This window comes from Vicugna pacos, chromosome 3 (assembly GCF_048564905.1).
Source record: "Vicugna pacos chromosome 3, VicPac4, whole genome shotgun sequence".
Taxonomy (NCBI): domain Eukaryota; kingdom Metazoa; phylum Chordata; class Mammalia; order Artiodactyla; family Camelidae; genus Vicugna; species Vicugna pacos.
The window spans coordinates 28,663,909-28,691,117 of record NC_132989.1 but is presented as its reverse complement, the minus strand read 5'-3'; the positions used below and the strand labels follow the sequence as shown (position 1 = coordinate 28,691,117).

Below are 27,209 nucleotides of genomic sequence, written 5' to 3'. Positions count from 1 at the left end.
TGAGAGAATTGATACATGAGTTACTCAAGTCATTTCCTGTGTTCTGTGGTTCACATAAAGAACCCTGGTTTAGAAAGGCTAGTCCAGACCCTCACCCAGTCCCTAGATAAAAGGGCAAACAGCAGAGCTGCCACTCCAGCCACCTGCTTCCAGATGACTGACTGACGATGGACAGTCATCCTAATTAGTTTTGAAAAATGAAAATTATTCATGTTAACCAAACTAGTGTGATATCAAAGAAGGTACCATGAGAAAAAAACAGACCAAGCTCACTCCGCACAGATCCAGGAATTCACACACAATCGCCAAGACAAGTTTTTAATCCTAAGAATGCAAGGGTTTTTCAGAAGATGATTAAATCTGTTCACAAATCTTCTGATAAACACCTAACATGACCATTACTTGATAGGATTTAACATCTCCTAGCTTTAGTAACTCATAATTTTGCAAAGAATAGAAATATTTTCTTGGTGTTACTTGCTTTCCATAAAATTAATTTTTAAAAAAAGAGGTCACTTATATCAACATGTTTTTGAAAACTCTAGTCATTACAACAAGAAATGACCAAGAAAAGGCAGTACAAGATATATTCAGACAATGAAACAAAATTATTTACCAATTACAACAGACGTCCCTGTTTCTGAGTCTGGTTTTCCATGAGCATGTGGCTTTCCTTACAGCTCTTTTGAGAGTGGCTGCTTTCTTTCCCATTCCCCTTTTATCAGTGGGCAAAGAGGTTGCTGCTGCTAGATCACTCTCCATAACCCCCCCAACCCCTCAGTACGCGCGCGCGCACACACACACACTTAGGATGAACAGGCATCACAGTGTGGAGGTTAAGAATATGAGCCACACTCAGGCTTACATTCTACCACCACCACTTAACTAGCTTTGGGACTTGGGACAAATCCTGTATCCTCTTTTGCTCTTGCTTCCTTATCCATAAAACTAGGTAAAATGGTACATATCTTGTAGGATTGTTTTGAAGATTAAATGACTTTATAAATGCCTTAGAACTGCCTGGCGTATAGTAAGTGCTATGTGTATATTCAAGAAAAACCTCTTACCTTCAGTTTACTCTTTGTTGCTGCAGTTATCTTGAGCCCCCAGCCTGGTCACTCCCTGTTACTCATTGACAATTTTAGCTCCTGGTTGAGTATTATTCTCTACTACTAATTTCATAATCACTGGTGATTTCAGTATCCATACCATGATCTAATACGACCCCCTGGCCCGTCAGCTCCTTGCTGTCCTCCTGTGCAGACACTCCGTAGTCTTACTCCAGCCCTTTAACAACAATAACTTCATGGTGGGAGAGAGCCAAGACAGCAGAGTAGAGAGACTCACAGCTCACCCATCACCCTCTCCCACAAATACACCAAGAATTACATCTAGAGACCCACTGAATCACACACAACACCTACTGAATTCTGGCACAGTGCCTCTCACTTTGAAATACAGGAGATTTCCTTACAAAATCTGGTAAGAGAAAAAAGGAAAAAGAAATTGGTGCAGGACCAGTCCTGCAGGGAGGGAGCAGCAAAGGAAGAAAGGCACCTCTCCTGCTGGGAGGTCACTGGGGACAGAAGTGGAGTTTCTGAGGCTTAAGGGAGAAAGAGGCAGCTACTTGGCAGAATTAAGGCAAACTGGCACAGAGGTCCCCTGCGATCCTCGGCCCTAAATGCAAGCTGTCAGGGACAAGCCAGGATTGGCTACTGGAGATCGGTGACCAGCCCAGGGCCCACTGCACAGACGCAGCTTCGGGACTGGAGGGCCATGTGAACTCTGGCTGGGAGTGTGTGCAGAACAGAAAAGCTTGGGACCCTGATAAAAAAAACTGCTGGTGTGCTTGGGGAGGGGGGCACAACTCAGCCGCATCCTAAGTGTAGTCTCCGCTTGTCTCCACTATTGGTGCATTCGCACAAGAAGAGAGGTGAGGCTTGGTCATAGACATTACATCGCTGCTCTGCAAACAGCTGAAACCTAAATCCATACCTGGAAGCCCTGCAACTTCACAGGCAGGACAGATTTGTTTACAGCCGCAGACAGAGGGTGGATTTGTGGACCCCCACCTCTGGGACAAACGGGCAGTGAGTGGAGTTCTGGCGCATGGTGGGGGCGAGTACGGGTGTTTACAACAGGCCAGCATACTGTACCACATGTGGCAGCGGGGCTGGGGTCTGCGCTGACCCTGTGGCACACCATGGAATGAGGAGAGTGACTGCACACTCACTACGACGGGTCCTAGTGCCTGACATTGGCAGATCTGTGGTTAGGCGGGCCCAGAACCCAGGGGACACTAGAGCGGGTGGCTGACATTCCTGCAGCTAAGGCATGGACAAGGGCAGTATCAACAAAGAATACTTTGTAAGCCCACATAACTAGTGACAGAGGGCACTTCCCAGTGGACATCTCCTGTGGAGGCACACTCAGTGACTCTTCTTCCCAGCTGAAGTGCTCCAACCCTGCCTACCACACAGCACAGTTCAGAAACGGGTCTCAAAGCCTCTTCCAGCAACAGGGGAGCAGACCTGGCCTGTGTCAAGGCTGTGACAACCGCAGAACAAAAAAGGAGTCTGTGCTCAACAACCACCACCAGGGTAGGCTGTGATCACCACAACACAAACCACACCCCCAATCAAAGGCCCCAAAACAGCCCACACACATAGAAGATGTGGGAACCATCCATACTAACCAACAGCACTCACAACAAAAACTATTAGATGCACACAGTCTACACAGGAATGCACACAGTTAAAATTTAAAAGAAAAAAAAAGTCTTTTAAGACCAGAGTGTATAACTGATACTCTACATCCAGAGAAATGTAAGTAAAATGAAGAAACAGAGGAAGCACTCCCAAATAAAACAAGAGAAGTCCCTGAAAGAACAATCAGTGAGACAGATCTCAACAGTCTACTAGATCATGACTTCACAAAGGGGGTGATAAAAGCACTGAAGGAAATAAGGGAGACTATGAATAGAAATGCAGAATACTATGAAAAGGAAATAGAAACTGCAAAGACGAGCCAATTAAAAGCAGAAAAATCAATGGCTGAGATAAGAGCCAAACTAAAGGCAGTCAAAAGCAGACTAGATGATGCCAGGGAATGAATAAATGACTTAGAAGACATGAAAGAGGGAGGGAGGGAGGAACAAACAGATGGAGCACAAGGGATTTTTAGGGCAATGAAATTATTCTGTAGGATACCATAGTGGTGGCTACATGTCATGCATTTGTCAAAACCCATAGAATGTACATCAAGAGTGAACCCTAATGTAAACTATGGACTTTGGTTGTAATGTGTTCATGTTGGTTCATCGATTGTACCAAATATGCCACACTGATGAGGGATATTGAGGGTAGGGAAGTATATATGAGTGGGTTGGAAGGGCTATGTGCAAACTCTTTGTATTTTCTGCTCAATTCTGCTGTGAACCTGAAACTGCTCTAAAAAAAAAACCACAAACTATTAATCAAAAAAAAAAAAAAAGACTTAGAAGACATGACAACAGAAATCACCCCATCAGAACAACAGACAGAAAAGCAGGTGGAAACCAATGAAAGCAATGTAAGTGACCTAAAGGATAATATAAGGCATGCCAACCTGCACATAATAGGGATCCCAGAGGGAGAAGAAAGAGCAAAGGGGATTGAAAAGGTATTTGAAGAAATCATGACTGAAAACTTTCCAAACCTAAAGAAGGAAACAGATATCCAAATACAAGAAGCACAGAGGGACACAAACAAGAAGAACCCAAGCAGACCTATACCAAGACATATTATAATTAGGATGGCCAAATTTAAAGATCAAGAAATGATTCTAAAGGCAGCAAGAGAAAAACAAAGAGTAAGTTACAAGGGAACCCCTATAAGGCTTTCAGCTGACTTTACACAAACACTGCTGACCAGAAGGGAGTGGCAACATATATTCAAAGTCCTGAATGGGAAAAGGTTACAACCTAGGATACTCTATATGGTAAAACTATCTTTTATTAGAGTAGAAGGAGAGATAAAGAGTTTCATAGACAAGCAAAAACTAAATGAATTTAGTAATACTAAACTCATCCTAAAAGAAATAATGAAAAGTCTACTCTAAATAGAAAAGAAGCAGGAAGCTATAGAACCAACAAAACAGTAATTGTAATGCAAAAACTACAAGTTATGAGAGAATAAAAACAAGTACATCAAAATCATAAAAGGTAGGAGAGAGGAGCAAGAAAATATAGATTTTTCCCCTCTCTTTTCTTTTTTTTTCTTCATTCTTTTTAGGATATGTTTGAGCCTATATGACTATCACTCTGAAGCAAACAGATAGAGTAATGGGATAACAGACTTGAAAAACAGGGTAACTATAAATCAAAAACATACAATAGAATCACACACACACACAAAAGAAACCAAGCTAAAACAAAAGAAAACTATCAAACCACAAAAAAAAGAAAAACAAAAAGGAAAGGAAATGAACAAAGAATACCAAATCAACTGGAAAACAAAGTTAAAAATGGCAATAAACATACATTTATCAATAAGCACTGTAAATGTCAATGGACTAAATGCTCCAATCAAAAGACATGGAGTGGCAGATTGGATAATAACACAAAAGCCTACAATATGCTGCATACAAGAGATCCTTTACAGTAAAGAACACATATAGATTGAAAGTGAGAGGATGGAAAAAGATATTTTATGCAAATGGAAATGACAAGAAAGCAGGAATAGCAATAATCATATCAGACAAAATAGACTTTAAAACAAAGGCCATACAGAAAGATAAAGGACAAAATATAATGATCAAGGGAGCAATATAAGATCAGGATATTACACTTGTTAACATATATGCATCCAATATAGGGCACCTAAATATATAAAATAAATACAGACATAAAGGAGGAAGTTGATGGGAATACAATAAGAGTAGGAGACTTTAACATGCCACTAATATCACTGGACAGGACTTCCAGACAGAAAATCAATAAAACAACAGAGATAAATGACACAATAGAACAGTTGGACTTGGTTGATATTTTTAGGACTTACATCCCCCCAAAACAGAATATACATTCTTTTCAAGTGCTCATGGAACATTCTCTAGGATAGACCACATACCTGGACACAAAAGAAGCCTCAACAAATTGAAGAGGACAGAAATTATTTCAAGCATTCTCTCTGATCACAATGGCATGAAACTAGAAATCAACTACAGAAAAACAAATGAGAAAAAAATGAGACAGCATGGAGACTAAACATGCTACTAGAAAACCAACAGGTCAATAATGAAACCAAAGAAGAAACTAAAAATACTTTGAGACAAATGACAAAACAGAACCACATAAAATCTATGGGATGCAGCAAAAGCAATCCTAAGAGGGATTATTAATTAATTAAAGAGGGAAGTTCATAGTGATGCAGGCCTTCCTCAAAAAACAAGAACAATCTCAAACAAACAACCTAACCTACCACTTAAAAGAATTAGAAAAAGAAGAATAAACAAAATCTAAAGTCAACAGAAGGAAAGAAATAATAAAGATCAGGAAGAAAATAAAGATTTAAAAAACAATAGAAAAAAACCAAACCAATAGCTGGTTATTTGAAAGAGTAAACAAAATTGACAAACCTCTGGCCAGGGTAACCAAGAAGAAAAGAGAGAGACCACAAACAAAATAAGAAAGGAAAATGGAGAAATTACAACCAACACTACAGAAATACAAACTATCATAAGAGAATACTATGAACAGCTATATGGCAATAAATTTGAGAACTTAGAAGAAATGGACAAATTTCTAGAAACATATGGTACACCAAAACTGAATCAAGAAGAAATAGATCATTTGAACAGACCAATCACTAGGAGTAAAACAGAATCAGCAATAAAAAAAAAAAGCCTCCCTGCAAACAAAAGTCCAGGACCAGATGGCTTCATTGGGGAATTATATCAAACATAAAAAGAAGAGCTCATACTGATCCTTCTCAAACTTGGAAAAGAGTGAAGAGGAGGGAATACTCCCAAACTCATTCTATGAAGCCACCATCACCTTGATACCAAAGCCAGACAAAGGCACTACCAAAAAAGAAAAATATAGGCCAATAACATTGAAAACATAGATGTAAAACAAGTATTAGCAAACAGAATCCAACAACACATAAAAAAGATGATACACCATGATCAAGTTGGATTCATCCCAGGGACACAAGGGTGGTTCAACATACACAAATCAGTCAAAGTGATACATCACATCAACAAGAGAAAAGGACAAAAATCACATAGTCATCTCAATAGATGCAGAAAAAGCATTTGATAAAATTCAACACCCAATTCTGATAAAAAATCTAACCAAAGTGGGTATAGAGGGAACAGATCTCAACATAATAAAAGCTATTTATGACAAACCTACAACCAGCATAATATTCAACGGTGAAAAGTTGAAAGCCTTCCCGCTAAATTGTGGAACAAGACAAGGATGCCCACTCTCACCATTTCTATTCAATATAGTATTAGAAGTTATACCCATAAGCAACTAGACAAGAAAAAGAAATAAGAGAGATCCAAATTGGAAGAGAAGAGATGAAATTATCATTATACGCAGATGACATGATACTATATATACAAAACCCTGAAGGCTCCACACAAAAACTACTAGAGCTGATAAAAAAATTCAGCAAGGTAGCAGGATACAAGATTAACATACAGAAATCAGTGGCATTTCTTTATGCCAGCTAGCAATGTAATATCAGAAAAACAAAAATAAAGAAACAATTCTTTTTAAAATCACATTCCCCCAAAATAAAATACTTAGGAATAAATCTGATCAAGGAAGTGAAAGACTTATATATGGAGAACTACAAAACACTGACTAAGGAAATTAAAGATGACTTAAAGAAATGGAAATATAGCTCATGTTCTTGGATAGGAAGAATTAATATTGTTAAAATGGCCATGTTACCCAAAGCAAGCTACAGATTTAATGCAATCCCTATCAAATTACCCAGAACATTTTTCACAGCTCTAAAACAAATAATCCTAAAATTTATATGGAATCACAAAAGACCCAGAATTGTCAAAGCAATACTGAAGAAAAAGAATGAAGCTGGAGGAATAACCCTCCTAGACTTCAGACAACACTACAGAGCTACAGTAATCAAAACAGCATGGTACTGGTATAAAAACAGACATCAGGATCAATGGAACAGAACAGAGAGCTCAGAAATAAACCCATAAAATTTTGGTCAATATTTGGTAAAGGAGGCAAGAACATACAATGTACTAAAGACAGTCTCTTCAGCAAGTGGTGTTGGGAAAACTGGATAGCAGCATATAAATCACTGAAGTTAGGACACTCCCTCACACCATATACAAAAATAAACTCAGAATGGCTTAGACTTAAATATAAGACAAGACACAATAAACCTCCTAGAAGAAAACATAGGCAAAACATTATCCGACATAAATCTCAGCAACGTTCTCCTAGGGCAGTCTACTCAGACAATGAAATATGAGCAAAAATAAACAAATGGGACCTAATTAAACTTACAAGCTTTTGCACAGAAAAGGAAACCACAGGCAAAACAAAAATACAACCTACAGAATGGGAGAAAATATTTGCAAATGATGTGACTGACAAAGGTTTAATTTCCAGAATATATAAACAGTTCATACAACTTAATAATAAAAGAACAAAAAACCCAATCCAAAATAGGGCAGAAGATCTAAATAAGCAATTCTCCAATGAAGACATATGAATGGCCAATAGGTACATGGAAAAAATACTCAATATCACTAATTTTCAAAGAAATGTGAATTAAAACTACAATGAGGTATCACCTCACACTAGTCAGAATGGCCATCATTCAAAAGTCCATGAATGATAAATGCTGGAGAGGGTGTGGAGGAAAGGGAACCCTTCTACACTGTTGGTGGGAATGTAGTTTGGTGCAGCCTTTATGGAAAACAATATGGAGATTCCTCAAAAGACTAAAAATAGACTTACCATATGATCCAGCAATCCCTTCTGGGCATATATCCAGTGGGAACTTTAATTCAAAAAGATACATGCACCCTAATGTTCACAGCAGCACTATTTGCGATAACCAAGACATGAAAACAACCTAAATGTCCATTGACAGATGACTGGATAAAGAAGCTGTGGTGTATTTATACAATGGAATACTACTCAGCCATAAATAATAGTAAAATAATGCCATTTGCAGCAACATGGATGGACCTGGAGATTGTCATTCTAAGTGAAGTAAGCCAGAAAGAGAAAGAAAAATGCCATATGATATCACTTACATGTGGAATCTAAAAAAAAAAAAGACAAATTTACAAAACAGAAACAGACTCACAAACAAAGAAAACAAACTTATGGTTACCAGGGTGGGGAAGAGGGTGGAAGGAATAAACGGAGAGTTTGATATTTGCAGATACTAACTAATATATAAAAATAGACAAACAACAAGCTTATATGGTATAGCACAGGGAACTATATTTAATACCTTACAGTAACCTATGGTGAAAAAATATGAAAATGAATATATGTATGCTCCTGTAGGACTGAAGCATTGTGTTGTATATCAGAAATTGACACAACATTGTAAACCAATTATACTTCAATAAAAAAAATACATTCGAAAAAACAATAACTTCACTATCTCCCTTTTAAGCATCTCACTCCAACAAACTCTGATGTCTTTAAATTTTATTCCTGAGGTCTCCAACTCCAGCAAGTCTTTTAGCCCACCAGGGTTTCCATCCATTGATTCTACCATTTTTCAGTTCTTCACTTCCCTTGTGCCTGTACCTCTCTCCTTTTACAGCTTATATTCCATGGTCCTTATATCACTGTTTTTCATTGACCCTCAAGTCTGTTGGGTAACTCCCATCTTCGCACAATCCCCAGCCCTGATTAAATATAACTCTGCCTTCTCCCTGCACATGCAGTTTCCTTTCCTGGTTCACTATTTCCCTGACTTTCTGGTGTTGCCCTGTTTTAGTACTGTCTGTCTGCATCTGCACCTCTTTTCATACTTATTTGTTTGGTGACCTCATCCAGTCTCATAGCTTTAAAATTATTACCTTTAGAGTCCTCCCAGAAGCCGGACCTAAAACAGTAATTCAAGCATAAGAGACAGGGAATTATATAAAACAGCCAATGAACAGTGTGTTCTTAAATCAGCTGAATCTCACAGGGAGACTGTGGGAAATGTGGCAAAATATAAGCCTCAGAGTTATCCCAGTTGAGAGGCAAGAGAGATGGGTATTTATATACCAACTCTGAGAGTCACTAACTGAGGGCTATCCCTGGGAATGTTAGCTACTGTCTTGCCATGAGCACCTTCCATAGAGCTGCCTTCCATTGATTTTGTTTGTTTTTAAGTAAGAAAAAGCCTTCTGACATAGATAGAGATAGCAGCAGCAGATAGAAGAGGGCTTGAACACACTGAAAGTTCTTAGGACACAGCTGTAGGCCCCTGACAGCTACTTTAACCATCTTGTAGGTGCTGACTCCTCTAATGTGTCTCCAGCCCAAACTCATTTAAATTCCTGATGCATATTTAGCTGCCTACTGGACATCTTGTTGCACTTGAATATCTAACAGACATCTGAAACTTAAAAATCACCAAAACCAATGTTTCCCCCAGAATGTACACCCCTCATAAGCTTTCAGTTAATAACAACTCTATTCTTCCAGTTGCTCAGGAAAAAAATCTTGGCATCATCATTCATTTTTCTCTCATATTCCACATCAAATCCATCGGCTTAATACTATGGATTCAACTTTCAAAATATATCTATAATCTGGCCATGCCTCAGCATCAAAACCAATGCTCTGGTCCAAGCCACCATCATCTTTAACTCAAATAATCTGAGTAACCACCTAACTGTACTCACTGATTTGGTCTTGCCCCTCACAGTTCGTTCTCAACACAGCCATCTTTTAAAAAATCAATCGAATAAATGTGTTTCTCACAGGGGTTGTGCATTAACAATTCTGAACCCACTCTACATAGTAAAACAAATGTTTACGTATATTGTAGATAATAAGAACTGAGTTTCTCACTGTTAAAGATGTTTGCATATCAGGAATAAGGAAAGACTAAAAATAGAACCCAGAGTGTTGGACTGAATCCAAAGTATTCAGTGTAAATGTATGGTTTTAGTACGTACAGGAGTTCTACTTCCTTCAGGAAAGCAAGGAAAGGGGAAAGTGGGAAGTAAGTAGGGGATAAGGGAAGAAGAAGGACTGCTAGAAATCTACTCCTCCATAAAAGCAATGAGAACACTGGCAAAAACTGTCAAAATAAACTTTTTCAAAACTTTGGAAATTAACTAAAGGCTTGCAACAAGCCAAGGATTGATTGTTCAAGGAAAACAACTGAATCTCAGTGAGAAAAGACAGTGGCATTTTAACTTGCCCTAAACTCACTCCTCTCTCCCAGTCTTTGGTAGCTATGAAGCCCCCAAGGCCCCTAATTACAGTACCTGTGAAATGCAACACCCAATGGAGGAAGCAGAATAGATATGGAGTTCCCCAAAATCTTCAGACCCACAGAACTGCCACTATTTGTCCTGTCTGGCAGCAGACTGAAATCTCTGTCCTCAGGGCTTGTCTTTATTTGACCTGACTCCAGCTCACTCTGCAAACAGCCCTACTTGCCGTAAGCAATGAGTGATAACTGTTTAACACTGCAGCTGCCTGAAGCAGCCATATTAACTGGGGCCAACAAGAGAATAACCAAAAAACTTAAAAGGGAACATAGGGGAAGGAGAGGTCCATGGAGGCTTTGACAAGGTTTAACATATTTCTAGGAGTCTAGAAATTGTGTGCATGTGTCAGAGCTTTGTGCATACTCAGGAAAAGACCTGAGATGGCCCTAAGGTCTGACCTCTGGCTGACCTTGAAACGCTACTCATGCAAGAAATGAAGGCTAGACCCAGTTAAAAATCACCTGCTGCAGCACTGAAGATATGGCCAAACTCTCTCTCACAGACACACAGACACAGCCCTTCAGCAAAGGCTTGGAAACTTACTAGTTCAAGGCATTTTTTTAAAAAAAGCAAAACTCTGTCCAATCATCAATTTACCACTAAGCTGAGTAGAATTCACTGATCACACATGAGAAAGAACACAGCTTTACAAAGTTAGTCCAGGAAAGTCACTAAATAGCAACAATGACAAATCCTGAGGAGGGGATAATCTGATTTTCAGAGTTAACACATTATATTCCTTTAAATATCCAGTTTACAACAAGAAATTACAAGACATGCAAAGAAAAAGCAGTAAATGACCCACACACAGGGGGAAAAAAGAAGTCAAAAGAAACTGTCTCTGAGGAAGCCCAGATAAAGACTTTAAATCAGTTTTTATAAATCTGTTTAAGGAACTAAAGGAAACCATGTTTAAAGAATTAAAGGAAAGTATGAGAATGATGCCTCACCAGATAGAGTATATCATTAAGGAAACAAGTTATTTTTAAAGAATCAAATAGAAATTTTGGAATTCAAAAATACAATAACTTAAACAAAAATTCACTGGAGGAGCTAAACAGCATATTTAAACTGACAGAAGAATTAGTAAACTTGAAAAAAGCTCAATTGAGATAATCCAGTCTGAGAAACAGAAGGAAAAAGAATGCAGAAAAATGAACACAAACACAAGGACCTATGAAACACTGTCAAGCAAGCTTCATAGGAATACCAGAAGGAGCAAAGAGAAAGGGGCAGAAAGAACATTTGAAGAACAAGTGGCCAAAAATTCCCAAAATTTCATGAAAAACATTAACCTTCATATCCAAGAAACTGAACAAACTCCAAGGAGAATAAACTCAAAGACCCACAGCTAACATCTTACTCAGCAGTGAAAAACTGAAAGCTTTTCCTCTAAGGTCAGGACCAAAACAAGGATGACGATTCTTGCCACTTTTATCAAACACAGTATTGGAAGCCCAAATCAGATAGGAGTCAAACTGTCACTATTTGCAGATAACATGATATTATATATAGAAGACCCTAAAGACCACCAAAAAAAATAAACTACTAGAACTATTAAACAAAACAGCAAAGTTAAAGGATACAAAAGCAATATACATAAATCTGTTCCATTTTATACACTAATAACAAACTTCCAGAAAGCGAAATTAAGAAAACAATCCAATTTACAATTGCAATAAAAAAATTATAAAATACCTAGGAATAAACTTTACCAAGAAGATGAAACACCTTTACAACAAAACCTATAAGACATTGATGAAAGATGACACAAATAAATGGAACAATATCCCATGCCCATGGCTTGGAAAAATTAGTATTGTTAAAATGTTCATACTACTCAAAGCAACCTACAGAAGCAATGCAATCCCTGTCAAAATTCCAATTGCATTTTTCACAGAAATAAACTATCCTCAAATTTACCATGAAAAGTCCTTAATAGTCAAAGCAATCTTGAGAAAGAAGAACAAGGCTGGAGGCATCATGATTCCTGATTTCAAACTCTACTACAAAACTATAGTAATCAAGACAGTATGGTACTGACATAAAAATAGATACAGCAATCAATGGAACAGAATAGAGAGCCCAGTAATAAACCCATGTGTATATTGTCAATTAATATATAACAAAGGCAAGAATATACAATGGAGACAAGACAGTCTCTTCAATAAATGGTGTTGGGAAAACCAGACAGCCACATTTAGAAGAATGAAACTGGACCACTGTCTTACATCATACACAAAAATTAACTCAAAATGAATTAAAGATTTCAGCATAAGACCAGAAGCCATAAAACTCCTAGAAGAAAGCACAGGCGGTAAGTTCCCTGACATCAGTGTTGGCAATGATTTTTTGGATTTGATACCAATAGTAAAGACAGCAAAAGTAAAAATCAACAAGTTGGGTAAATCAAACTAGAAAGCTTCTGCACAGCAAAGGAAATTATCAACACAATGAAAAGGTAACCTACTGAATGGAAGAAAATATTTGCAAATCATGTCTGATATGGGGTTAATATCCAAATATATAAAGAACTCATATAACTCAATAGCAAAAAAAATCTGATTTTTAAAGTGGAGAAATAATCTAAATAGACATTTTCCCAATTGAAGACATGCAGATGGCCAGATGTTACATGAAAAGATACTCAATATCACTAATCATTAGGGAACTGCAAATCAAAATGATAATGAGATGTAATCTCATACCTGTTAAAATGACAAGAAATAAGTGATGTCAAGGATATAAAGAAAAGGGAACCCTGTGTACTGTTGTTGGGAATATAAATTGGTGCATCCACTATGAAAAACAGTAGGGAGGTTCCTTGAAAAATTAAAAATAGGACTACTGTAAGATCGAGCAAACACACTCCTGAGTATTTATCTGAAGAAAACAAAAACACAAACTTGAAAACATATGTACCCCACTGCTAAATGCAGCATTATTTACAATTTCCAAGACATGGAACCCACCAAAGTGTCCATAAACAGATAAATGGATAAAGTAGATGTATGATTTCATTCATATATATATGTGTGTATATATATATAATATATTATATATATATAAAATGCCAAGAGAGTAGATCTTAAAATTTCTCATCACAAGAAAAATTATGTATGGTGATAGATTTTAACTAGACTTATTGTAGTAATCATTTTGCAATTTATATAAATGTTGAATTATGTGGTACACTTGAAACTAATATAATGTTATCTGTAAATTATACCTAAAAAAACTTTCAAGAGATTTGTATTTAGATGTGTCATAGTCAAACTTAAAAAACAAAAGACAGAAGGTATCTTAGCAGCAAGAGAAAGCAGTGAAGGAGCCTCAATAAAATTAACAGTTGATTTCTCCTTAGAAATAGTGGAGAACAGAAGTCATACTGGAATGACATACTAAAAGAACTGAATGCAAAAGACTGTAACCAAAAATTCTATCTCTCGTAAAACTATCCTTCAAAACAAGAGAAAATAAAACATTTTTAGATAAACAAAAACTGAGATAATTTATCTCCATTAGACTTGCCCTACAGTACTAAAAGGGGAATCCTTTAGGCTGAAATGAAGGAAAACTAGATTTGAATTCACATGAAGAAACAAAGAGCTCCAGTAAACATAAATACTTAGGTAGTATGAAAGTATAAATTTATTTTGGTTTATATTTTCATTTTCCTATCTGATTTAAGAGATAATTCCATTAAGAAATAATTTAAACACTGTGTTAATGGGCTTATAATGTATAAATATGTAATTTATATGACAACAGTAATAAAAGGAGAGTAAGGATTGAGCTATATAGGAGCTTGTGAAATAGAAATTAAGCTGATAATCATCTAAACTAAGATGTTAATCATCTAAACTAAGATGTTAATTTGTAATCCCCAAGGCAACCACTAAGAAAATAATTCAAAAATAAAACTATAATAGAAGAGACAAAGGAATTAAAATTTTGTACTTGAAAATATCTAACACAAAAGAAAGCAGTAATGAAAGACTAAGAAAAACAATAAAGACATGAGACAGAGAGAAACCACATAGCAAAATGGCAAATATAAATCCTATATTAATTGCTAATTACACTAAATATAAATAGACTAAACACTCCAATCAGAAAGCAAAGGTTAGCAGAATGAATTAGAAAAAAAAGTGATCCAACTATATGTTGTCTATAAGAGATGTGCTTTAGATACAAAGACACAAATAGATTGAAGATAAAAAGATGGAAAAAGAAATTCTATTCAAATAGTACTCAAAAGAGCTGGAGTAGCTGTATTGTATCAGACAAAATAGATTTTAAGGAAAAAATTATTACTAAAGATAGAAATGGGCATTCTATAATGATGAAAGATCAATCCATCAGGAAGGCATAATTATAAACATGTACCTAGCAATAGATATATGAATATAAAATATATGAAGAAATCCAAAATATACAAACAGCTCATACAACTCGATATCAAAAACAAACAATCCAATCAAAAATGGGCAGAAGACCTAAACAGACATTTCTTCAAAGAAGACATACAGATGGCCAACAGGCACATGAAAAGATGCTCAGCACTGGTAATTATTAGAGAACTGCAACTCAAAATTATAATGATGTATCACCTCACACTGGTCAGAATGCCCATCATCAAAAAGTCTACAAATAATAAATGCTGGAGAGGGTATGGAGAAAAGGGATCCCTCCTACACTGTTGGTGGGGATGTAAATTGGTGAAGCCATTATGGAGAACAGTATGGAGGCTCCTTAAAAAACAAAAAATAGACTTATCATATGATCCAGTAATCCCACTCCTAGACATTTATCCAGAAAAGATGAAAACTAATTTGAAAAGATACATGCACCCCAGTGTTCACAGCATCACTATTTACAATAGCCAAGACATAGAAACAACCTAAATGTCTACTGACAGATGAATGGATAAGAAAGATGTGGTATATATACATAATGGAATACCACTCAGCCATAAAAAGAATGAAACAATGCCATTTGCAGCAGCATGAATGGACCTAGAGATTATCATACAAAGTGAACTAAGACAGAAAAAGATAAATATCATATGATATCACTTATTTGTGAGATCTTTAAAAATGGTACAAATGAACTTATTTACAAAACAGAAACAGACTCAAAGATGTAGAAAACAAACTTATGGTTACCAAAGGGAAAAGGGCAGGCTTGAGATTAACATATACACAATGTTATATATAAAATAGATAAACAACAAGTACCTACTCTATAGCACAGGGAACTATATTCAATATCTTATAATAACCTATAATGGAAAAGAATCTGAAAAAGAATACATATATATTCTTTAGTTATCTATATTATTTACATATACTTTCTCAGTTATATATGTATAACTGAATCACTTTGCTCTACATCTGAAATTAATACAATATTGTAAATCAACTCTACTTCAATAAAAATTTTTTAAAAACCAAAATATATGAAGAAAAACTGACAGAAATAAAGGGGAAAATAGACCATTTCAACAGTAATAGTTGGAGAATCACAACCCCACTTTCAATAATGGATAGAAGAGATGAAAATCAACAAGGAAACAGAAAACCTGAACAACACTATAAACCAACTAGAACTAACAGACACCTATGGAACACTCCATGCTACATAAACAAGATACACATTCCTCTCAAGTGACATAGAACATTCCCAAGGATAGACCACATGTTATGCCATAAAATGAGTCACAGTAAATTTGAAGAGATTGAAATTGTAAAAAGTATGTTCTTCTACCACAATGGTGTGTGATTAGAAATCAGCAACAGAGGAGATCAGCAAAGATAATGGAGTACAAAGACCCTGGGCTCAGTCCTCTCAGGAGCAAACCGAAATCACAACCATCTGCAGAACAATCATCAATGAAAAACATTAGAAATTATGAGAAAAGGTCTTCTACAACTAAAGACATAAAGAAGGAACCACAATGAGACAGGTAGGAGGTATGGGCTCACGATAAAATCAAGTCCCATACCCCAAGTGGACAACCTACAAACTGGAGAAAAATTATATTGCAGAGGTTCTCCCATAGGAGTGAGAGTTATGAGCCCCACATCAGGCTTTCCTGCTAAGGTATCCTGTACTGGGACGATAACTCCCCAAAGCATTTGACTTTGAAGGCCAGTGGGGTTTAATTTCAGGAGTCCTTAGGGACTACAGAAAATAGAGACTTCACCCTTAAAAGGCACACACAAAATCTCATGCTCACCAGGATGCATGGCAAAGGCAGTAACTTGACAAGAGCCTGTTCCAGACCTACCTGCTGGTCTTGGAGAGTCTCCCAGAGAGGTGGGGACAGGGGTTGGTGGCTGCAGCTCACCCTGGGGACAAATATGCTGATAGCAGCCTTATTTGGGAATATTCTACAGCATGAACACTATTGCTAGTGTCTGCCTTCTTGGGATCCTCCCTCTAGCTAATTAGTGCCAAGACTTGGTGCCACCCAGCAGCCTGCAGGCTCTAGTGCTGCGATGCCTCAGGCCCTATTAACTGGGCAGGAGCATAGCCCCACCCATCAGGAGACAGGCTGCCTAAAGACTTCCTGAGCCCACAGTCACCTCTAGATATGCTCCAGACATGGCCCTACCCACCAGAGGGCCAAGACCCAGCTCTACCCAGCAGTGGGTGGGCACCAGCCCTGCCCTCCAGGAAGCCTGCACAAGCCTCTAGACCAGCCTCACCCACCAGAGGGCAGACACCAAATAAGAAAACCATGATCCCATAGCCTGAGGACCCAGCCTGCTGACAGGAGGCCAGACACTACCCTGGGACTCGCTGTAGACAGGACTTGCCCTGTCTACTAGCAGGCTAATGCAAGTTTGGGAGACCTCAAACCCCATACCCAGCTGTGTCAGGACAACTGGTCCCCCTCACCAACTATCTGAAATGAACTCTGGGATCCCTGAGCCCTGCAACCAGACTCCAGGAACTGGAGCTGGCCAGTGAGTGGGAAACCACCCCTGGAGTCTTTGAGACCTGTCTCCACCCACCAGTGAGCCAGCACTAGCCGTGGGGCTCTCTAAGCTTCTGCAGCCAGCCACCTCATGACCAGGCCCTGCTAACCAGCAGCCAGCAGCATTAATACAAGACAGGACCTGGCAACCAATCGAGCTAGGGGCCAACCAAACCTTCCAGATCACCCACATAGCCAGCCCACCAAAACAGAAGGATCTACACAGCCCTCTTAGAGGGAACCCCTAGAGCATATACTTTGGGTGACAAAATGAGGGTGCACTGGAAAAGAATGGATGCACAGAGTGAGAAGTTAAAAGTTTTTAACAGAGTTAGAAAATATAAAGGAAAACCAAACAGAGAAGAGGAATACAATAACTGAAATGAAAAATACAATAGAAGGAATCAGTAGTAGACTAAATGATACAGAGGAACAGATTAGTAAGCTGGAAGACAGAGTAGTGGAAATCACTGCCACTGAACAGGAAAAAAAAAAGGGAAAAGAATGAAAGAAATGAGGACAGTTTAAGAGATCTCTGGGACACACCAAGCACACTAATATTTACATTATAAGGGTCCCAGAAGGAAAAGAAAGAGAGAAAGGGCCTGAGGAAATATTTGAACATAATAGCTGAAAAATTCCCTAACCTGGGAAAGGAAATAGTCATCCATGTCTAGGAAGCACAGAGAGTCCCATAAAAAACTAGCCTGAAGAAGAACACGCCAAGACACACTGTAATTAAAATGACAATTAAAGATAAAGAGAGAATATTAAAAGCAACAAGGGAAAAGCAACAAATAACATACAAAAGAAATCTCATAAGACTATCAGCTAGTTTTTCAGTAGAAACTCTGCAGACCAGAAGGAAGTGGCACAATATATTTAAAGTGATGAAAGGGAAAAACCTATAACCAAGAATACTCTAAGCAGCAAGGTTCTTGTTCAGATTTGACAGTAAAATCAGAAGCTTTACAGACCAGCAAAAGCTGAAGGAGTTCAGCACCACCAAACCAGCTTTACAACAAATGTTAAAGGAACTTCTCTATGAAAAAAAGAAAAGATCACAACTAGAAACAGGAAAATTATGAAATGAAAAAGCTCACTGGTAAAGACAAACATACAGTAAAGGTAGGAAATCATCTACACGCAAAGCTGGTAGGGAGATTAAAAAACAAAAGTGGTAAAATTATCTATATCCACAATAAGCAGTTAAGGGATACACAAAACAATTAGATGTAAAATATCATATCAAAAACAGTAATCATGAGGGGAGGAGAGTACAAATGCAGAGTTTTTAAAATGCATCTGAAATTAAGAGATCAGCAACTTGAAACAATCATATATATGTATATATATACCAAAACCTCATGGTAACTACAAACCAAAAATTGATAACAGACATAAAAACAAGAGAAAAAGAAACCCAAATATAACACTCAAGATACTCATTAAACCACAAGAGACAAGAACAAAAGAAGAAAGGGGTGGGAGGAGACCTAGAAAAATAAATCCAAAACTATTAACAAAATGGCTATAAGAACATACATACTGATAATTACCTTAAATGTAAATGGACAAAATGGTCCAACCAAAAGACAAAGAGTAGTTGAATGGATACAAAAACAAGACTCATATATATGCTGTCTACAAGAATCTCACTTCAGGTCTAGGGACACATACACACAGACTAAAAGTGAGGGAATGGAAAAAGATATTCCATACAAATGGAAATCAAAAGAAAGCTAAAGTAGCGACACTTGTATCAGACAAAATAGACTTTAAAATAAAAACTGTTACAAAAAACAAAAAAGGACACTACATAATGATCAAGGAATAAATCCTAGAAGAAGATATAACAGTTATAAATATATTTGTACCTAACATTGGAGCACCCAAATATATAAGGCAAGTATTAACAGACATAAAAGGAGAAATCAACAGTAACACAGTAATAGTGGGGGACTTTAACACCCCACATACATCAATGGACAGATCATTTAGACAAAAAATCAATAAGGAAACACAGGTCTTAAATGATACATTAGACCAAATGGACTTAACTGATATATATATAGATAGCATTCCATCTGAAAGCAGCAGAATATTCATTATTTTCAAGTGCACATGGAACATTCTCTAGGATAGATCACATGGTAGGCTACAAAACAAGCCTTGGTAAATTTAAGAAAATTGAAATTATATATATGCATCTTTTCTGACTACAATGCTATGAGACTAAACATCAGCTACAAGAAAAAAATCTGCAAAAACCAAAAACCACAAACACATGGAGGATGAACAATATGCTACTAAATAACTAATGGATCACTGAACAAATCAATGAGGAAATTTTCAAAATACCTAGAGACAAATGAAAACAAAAAGACAACAATCCAAAACCTGTGGGACTCATTAAAAGCAGTTCTAGAATACTACTCAGCCATAAAAACCGACAACATAATGCCATTTGCAGCAACATGGATGCTCCTGGAGAATGTCATTCTAAGTGAAGTAAGCCAGAAAGAGAAAGAAAAATACCATATGAGATCGCTCATATGTGGAATCTAAAAAACAAAAACAAACAAACAAAAACAAAGCATAAATACAGGACAGAAATAGACTCATGGACAGAGAATACAGACTTGTGGTTACCAGGGGGGTAGAGGGTGGGAAGGGATAGACTGGGATTTCAAAATAGTAGAATAGATAAACAAGATTACACTGTATAGCACAGGGAAATATACACAAAATGTTATGATAACTCACGGAGAAAAAAATGTGACAATGAGTGTGTATATGTCCATGAATGACTGAAAAATTGTGCTGAACACTGGAATTTGACACAACATTGTAAAATGATTATAAATCAATAAAAAATGTTAAAAAAAAAAGCAGTTCTAGGAGGGAAGTTTATAGCAGTACAAGCCTACTTCAGGAAACAAGAAAAATCTCAAATAAACAGCCTAATCTTACAACTAAAGAAGCTAGAGAAAGAACAAACAAAACCCAAAGTTAGTAGAAGAGCAGAAATAAATGAAATAGAGGCTGAAAAGATAGAAAAAAATGAAATTAAAAGCTGGTCCTTTGAAAAGATAAACAAAACTGATAAACCTTTAGCTAGACTCATCAAGAATAAAAAGGGAGAGGGTCCAAATCAATAAAATTAGAAATGAAAAAGAAGTTACAACCAACACCACAGAAATACAAAGGAACATCAGAGACCACTACAAACAACTAGATGGCAATAAAATGGACAATGTAGAAGAAATTGACAAATTTTTAGAAAGATACAATCTCCTAAGAATGAACTGGGAAGAAATAGAAAATATGAACAGACTGATTTCCAGTAATGAAATTGAAACAGTAGTTTAAAAACTCCCAACAAACAAAAAGTTCAGGACCAGATGGCCTCACAGGTGAATTCTACCAATCATTTAGAGAAGAGTTAACACCAATTCTTCTGAAACTATTCCCAAAAATTACAGAGGAAGGAACACTTCCAAACTCATTCTGAGACCAGCATCACTCTGATACCAAAGCCAGATAAAGATATCACAAAAAAGATAATTACAGGCCAATATCACTGATGAACATAGGTGCAAAAATCCTCAACAAAATACTAGTAAACCAACTTCAACAATGCATTATAAAGATCACATACCATGATCAAGTAGGATTTATCCCAGGGATGTAAGGATTTTTCAGTATCTGTAAATAATCAATCTGATACACCACATTAACAAATTTTTTTAACTTTTTTTAAAATTTTTTATTGATTCATAATCATTTTACAGTGTTGTGTCAAATTCCAGTGTTCAGCACAATTTTTCAGGCACATTAACAAATTGAAGGATAAAAACCACATGATCACCTCAACGGATGCAGAAAAAGCTTTTGATAAAATTCAACATCCATTTATGATACAATCTCTCCAGAAAGTACACATAGAGGGAACAGACCTCAACATAATAAGGCCCATATAAGACAAACCCACAGCTAACATCATAATCAATGGTGAAAAGCTTAAAGTACTTCCTCTAATATCAGGAACAAGAAAAGAATGGCCTCTGTCACCACTTTTATTTAACAAGGTTTTGGAAGTCTTAGCCACAGAAATCACAGAAGAACAAAATAAAACTGGAAAGGAAGATGTAAAACGGTCATTGTTTGCACATATGATGCTATACCTAAAATCTAAAGACACCACCAGGAAACTACTAGATAAGAGCTCATCAGTTGCTGGATACAAAATTAATACACAGAAATCTGTTGCATTTCTATACACTAACAATGAACTATCAGAAAGAGAAATTAAGGGAACAATCTCATTTACCATTGCATCAAAAAGAAAAAAATACCTAGGAATAAACCTACCAAAGGAGGAAAAAACCCAGATGCAAGAAATTGAAGATGACACAAACAGATGGAAAGATATGCCTTGTTCTTGGATTGGAAGAATTAATATTGTTAAAATGGAGCTGGAGGAATCACATTCTGTGACTTCAGACTATACTACAAAGCTATAGTCATCAAAACAGTATAGTACAGGCACAAAAACAGCCACATAGACCAATGGAACAGGATAAAGAGCTCAGCCCAGAAATAAACCTATGCACTTATGGTCAGTTAATCTATGACAGAGGAGGCAATAATATCCAATGGAGAAGAGACAATCTCTTCAATAAATGGTGCTGGGGAAACTGGATAGCTACATGTAAAAGAATGAAATTAGAACATTCTCTAACACCATATACAGAAATAAACTCAAAATGGATAAAGACCTAAATGTAAGACTAGATACTATAAAACTCCTAGAGGAAAACACAAACTAAACACTCTTTGACATAAACCACAGCAATATTTTACTTAATTAGATAAATGAAAGAGGGACAAGGAACAGCTCTTCTTTATAGTAGAATGACAAATGATAGATGTAGAAGAAAAGAAGGAAAAAGAAAAATCACTACTAGACAAATACATCCATAGTAAAAATTATTTCAGACAAGGTCCACCGATGGTTACCAATATTAGTGGGCACAAGTTTGAGGAGAAACAGAATTTTTATAGTCTCAAACTATCTCAATATATTTATTAACTGAAAAGAGAAAGTAACTTTACAGTGGAGAAACCTGGTAAAAACCAGTTTAACCAAGTGATCAAGGTGAACATCACTATAAAAAGACAGTGGCATCGTGAACCCTCTGACATGCACTGAGAAGGACACAATTTCATTTCTGTGATACTCCTGCCAAAAATGTGTAACTTCATTTCAGTTATGAGAAAACATCAGGAAGACTGGAATTTAGGAACATTTCACAACATAACTGATCAATACTGAAAGTGCCAAGATTATGAAAGACAAGAAAAGACTGAAGAACTGTTTCAGGATGCATGAGACTAAGGAGAACTAATAACTAAATGCAGTGTGGATTCCTGGGTTAGATCTTGGAACAGGAACAGGACATTAGTGGAAACACTGTTGAAATTAGGATAAGGTCTGTAGTTTACTTGATAGTAAACCAATGTTAATTTTTCTGTTTTTATCATTGCAATATGATTATGTCAGATGCTACCATTAGAGGAAGCTGGGTACAGGAGAATATTGAGACTCTCTGTACTATTTTTGTAACTTTTCTACAAGTCTAAAACTAATTAAAAACAAGTTTCTTTGAAAAAGAAAAAAGTAAAGTCACATAACTCCTTTGCTCAAAACCTCCACTGGCCCCCTAGTTCACTCATCATGAGAGCCCCTTTCCTCATAGTGGCTACAAGGCTCTGTATGCTCTGGTCCTGGTGACCTCTTTGACAGCATCTTACCATGCTCCCCCTCACTCCTTCCAGATATGCCAGCTTCCTTGCTAATCCTCAACACAATGGGCATTCTCCTGCTGTAGGGCTTTTGCACTTGCTGTTCCTTGAGCATGGAAAACTCTTCCCCAGGTATCTGTCTTGTCACTCCCTCACATCTTTTCAGTCTTGCTCAAATGACACCTTCTCAGTGAGAAGCACCATCTCATATATAACAGCATATGATAATATCCATTTTGCCTGTCTCCCTGTCTTTTTCTCTCCATTGTACTTGCCACTATCTGCTTTATATATATACATATATACACACACATTGTTGTGTGAGCTATTTATAATTATTTGCTTACAATATGTCTTCTACACTAGGCCGAATATTTACAAAAGCAAATATTTCATTTTTAGTTTATTTTTTTCAGGGGATAGGGAGTAATTTATTTATTTATTTTTAGAGGAGGTACAGGGGATCAAGCCCAGGATCTTGTGCATGCATGCACTCTACCACTTAAGCTATACCCTTCCTGCCATTTTTAGTTTAAGAATGAAATACTTATCATGCACACATCCACCTACTAGAATGCCAGATAGATGGCAGGATATTACAGTGATTGTTATTTGGATGCTGAGATTATGGGGGATTTCTCTTTCTTTGCATATCGCACATCTGCACTTTCCACAACAACATCTTTGTGTATTCTTTTAAATGTAGAAAACTGATATTGGAGAATGTGCTTCATATATTTTAAGTGAAAAAAAGGATGGTAAAAGTTATATGGAGTATTATCCCATTTTTGTTAACAAAACATAAACATGCACAGAAAAAGGACTGTTAATAGATACTGAGGTGTTATCAGTGCCAGATCAAAGGGATGCAAGATGAGTGTTTGCTTCTCATTGCTTATATATTCCAAGTAAAAACAATGGAATGAACACATGAACTCCCCCATGATAATCCAGTAATATGATAGTAACTGAATCTTCAAAAGATTTAAACCCACCAAACTGGGAGAAAAGGACAGTAGCAACAGTACTGTTAAGGGTAGAAAGCAGATTGACAACAGGCAGACTATTGGGCTGACCCAAGAAAACAGAATCCTAAGACAGCCACAGAGCAGCTGAGACCTCTTTTGATGTAGGTTCCCCAAACACTGAGGAACAGGCAGAAGACCAAGTACCTCTGGATGGACAGTGGCGAAAATAAGTTGAAACTTGGTTTAAGAAGCAGTTAAATCCCTATTTCCACTCCTGGAACTTGAATGACCCAACTCCAGCAGAAGATGGAAGTATTTTTTCTCTGGAGAGGGTATCTGGACTAAGAAACAGTGCACACAGTTGAGGGCGGCCTAGTTGTGCTGAAATCAGGGCACTAACAATTAACAGATGCTGGGTCCCCTATGCCCAGTATTCTGTTCATTGTTTGGCTGCCAAAATGCTGTCACCCAGGCTGGAGATGTGGCGATTCTTTTCTGGGGAGGTTGCCCCACCTGCTAAAAGATGACCTAACAAAGCTAACATGGGAGGTCCCATGGGAAACAACAAGCCAATGGCCCTCCAGTGAACACCACCACCACCACCACCATACATTCAAGGCTTTCAATCTGCTGTTAGTATTTCACTCTTAAATATGATCAGGGAATCCAGGATCACCTGACATCTAAGGGAAGCCCATAACATAAAAGAAAAAGATCAAAATAAATTTTTTTAAATGTTGAGGAAATAAAGTATGGAGGAGGAAACTTTAAAAAAAATACCAATTATCGGTGAAATTTTCAGATTGCTAAGTAAAGATATTCATAAATGAAATAAGAACATGGTGCTATTAGGCACACATACACATTCAGAGAGAAGTATAATACCCTTGGGATGGAAGATAATGGTATAGACATACCCTGAAAAAGAGAACATTTTTAAATGAAAAAAAAGAGAAAAAGACAAAATTAGAGCACCAGCCCAGGAAGAATATAATCAAAAAATGTAGTTGCAATTAGAGAGAAAAGAGATAAACTGGAAAGGAAAGGTCATAAAACATTTTTTAAATGTCCCAAACTCTCTAAGTGTGAATACAGAAATATCTTTTTATAAAAAAATGAGAAAAAGCAAGATGCAAAAGGTATATAGGATGCTACCTCATGAGAAAGAACAAGAGAAAAATAAGACCATATACTCATAGTTGCTCATATTTACATAAACCAAGGATACACAAAAAACTAATAAAAATATTATCTGTGAGGGGGGATTGAGGCAGTCCACTGAATTTTTTCATATATATAATTTTGAGTCAGAATGGCCATCATTAAAAAGTCCACAAACAATAAATCCTGGAGAGGGTGTGGAGAAAAGAGAACCCTCCTACACTGTTGGTGGGAATGCAGTTTGATGCAGCCATTGTGGAAAACAGTATGGAGAGTGCTTAAAAAACAAAAAATAGACTTACCGTATGATCCAGCAATCCCATTCCTGGGCATATATCCGGAAAAGACAAAAACTGTAATTTGAAAAGATACGTACACCCCAGTGTTCACAGCAGCACTATTTACAATAGCCAAGACATGGAAGCAACCTAAATGTCCATCAACAGATGACTGGATAAGGAAGTTGTGGTATGTTTATACAATGTAATACTACTCAGCCATAAAAAGGAAAGAAATAATGTCATTGGTGACAACATGGATGGACTTAGAGATCATCACACTTAGTGAAGTAAGTCAGTCAGAGAAAGGCAAATATCATATGATATCATTTACATGTGGAATCTAAAAATAGACACAAATGAACTTATTTATAAAACAGAAACAGACTCACAGACATAGAAAACAAACTTATGGTTACCAGGGGGAAAGGGGGTGGGAAGGGATAAATTGGGAGTTGGAGATTTGCAGATACTAACCATCAATCAACTGCATATAATGCACACTGTAGACTACTTCATCCAACAACAGGAGAATGTATATTTTTCTCAAGCTCACACAGAAGATTTACCAAGATAGACAGTTTGGGACCATAAAACACATTTTAACAAAATTAGAATAGAAATCATAACAGTACCTGCTCTCAGACCACAATGGAATTAAACCAGAAATCAATAACAGAAAGAAAGATGGGAAATCCCAAAATATATGGAGATTAAACAAAACACTTCTAAATAACACAGGGGTCAAAGAAGAAATCTCAAGAGAAATTAAACAATATTTTTAACTAAATGAAAATAAAAACACAACTTATCAAATTTTGTGGGATGTGGTAAAAGCAGTGCTTAGAGGAAAAATTATAGCATTGAAAACATATATTAGAAAAGAAGAAAGCTCTAAAATCAATCATCTAAGTTTTTCTTTAGGAAACTAGAAAAGGAAGAGTAAATTAAATCCAAAATAAGCAGAAGAAAATAAATAATAAGAACTATAGCAGAGTTCCTGTCAAGATGGTGGAGTGGAAGGACCACGAGCTTGCCTCTCCTCACAACTACAACAAAACCACAACTGAATGCTAAACAACCATCAAAAAAAGACTGAAACCTAGCAAAAAAGATCTTCTACAAATGGAAACATAAAGAGGGAACCACAGCAGGATGGTAGGAGGGGCGTGCTCACAATATAACTGGGCCCCATACCCACAGGGTGGGCGACCCATAAGCCGAAGATTTGTTAAGTGACAGAGGCCCTCACACAGGAGTGAGAGTTCTGAGCCCCACCTCAGGGTCCCTATCTCAGGTCCTGGCATTGGGAAGAGAAGGAGACTCCAGGACATCAGGTTTTGAAGGCCAGAAGGGCTTGGCTCTGGGAGCCCCACAGGACTGGGGAAAACGGAGACTCTATTCACTTGGGAAGCACACATGGAAACTCACATGCACCAGGTCCAAGGGCAGAGGCAGTGATTTCATAGGAACCTAGGCCAGACCTGTCTGCTGGATTTGGAGGATCTCCTGGGGAGGTGGGGG

At 37.0% G+C, this 27,209-nt stretch overlaps 1 protein-coding gene across 3 annotated transcripts in view; it reads right to left on the bottom strand.

Annotated features, from left to right (window-relative positions):
- KIF3A (kinesin family member 3A) overlaps nt 1-27,209 on the bottom strand; it is a 149,278-nt gene that overhangs the window by 35,478 nt on the left and 86,591 nt on the right. The window lies entirely within an intron of this gene.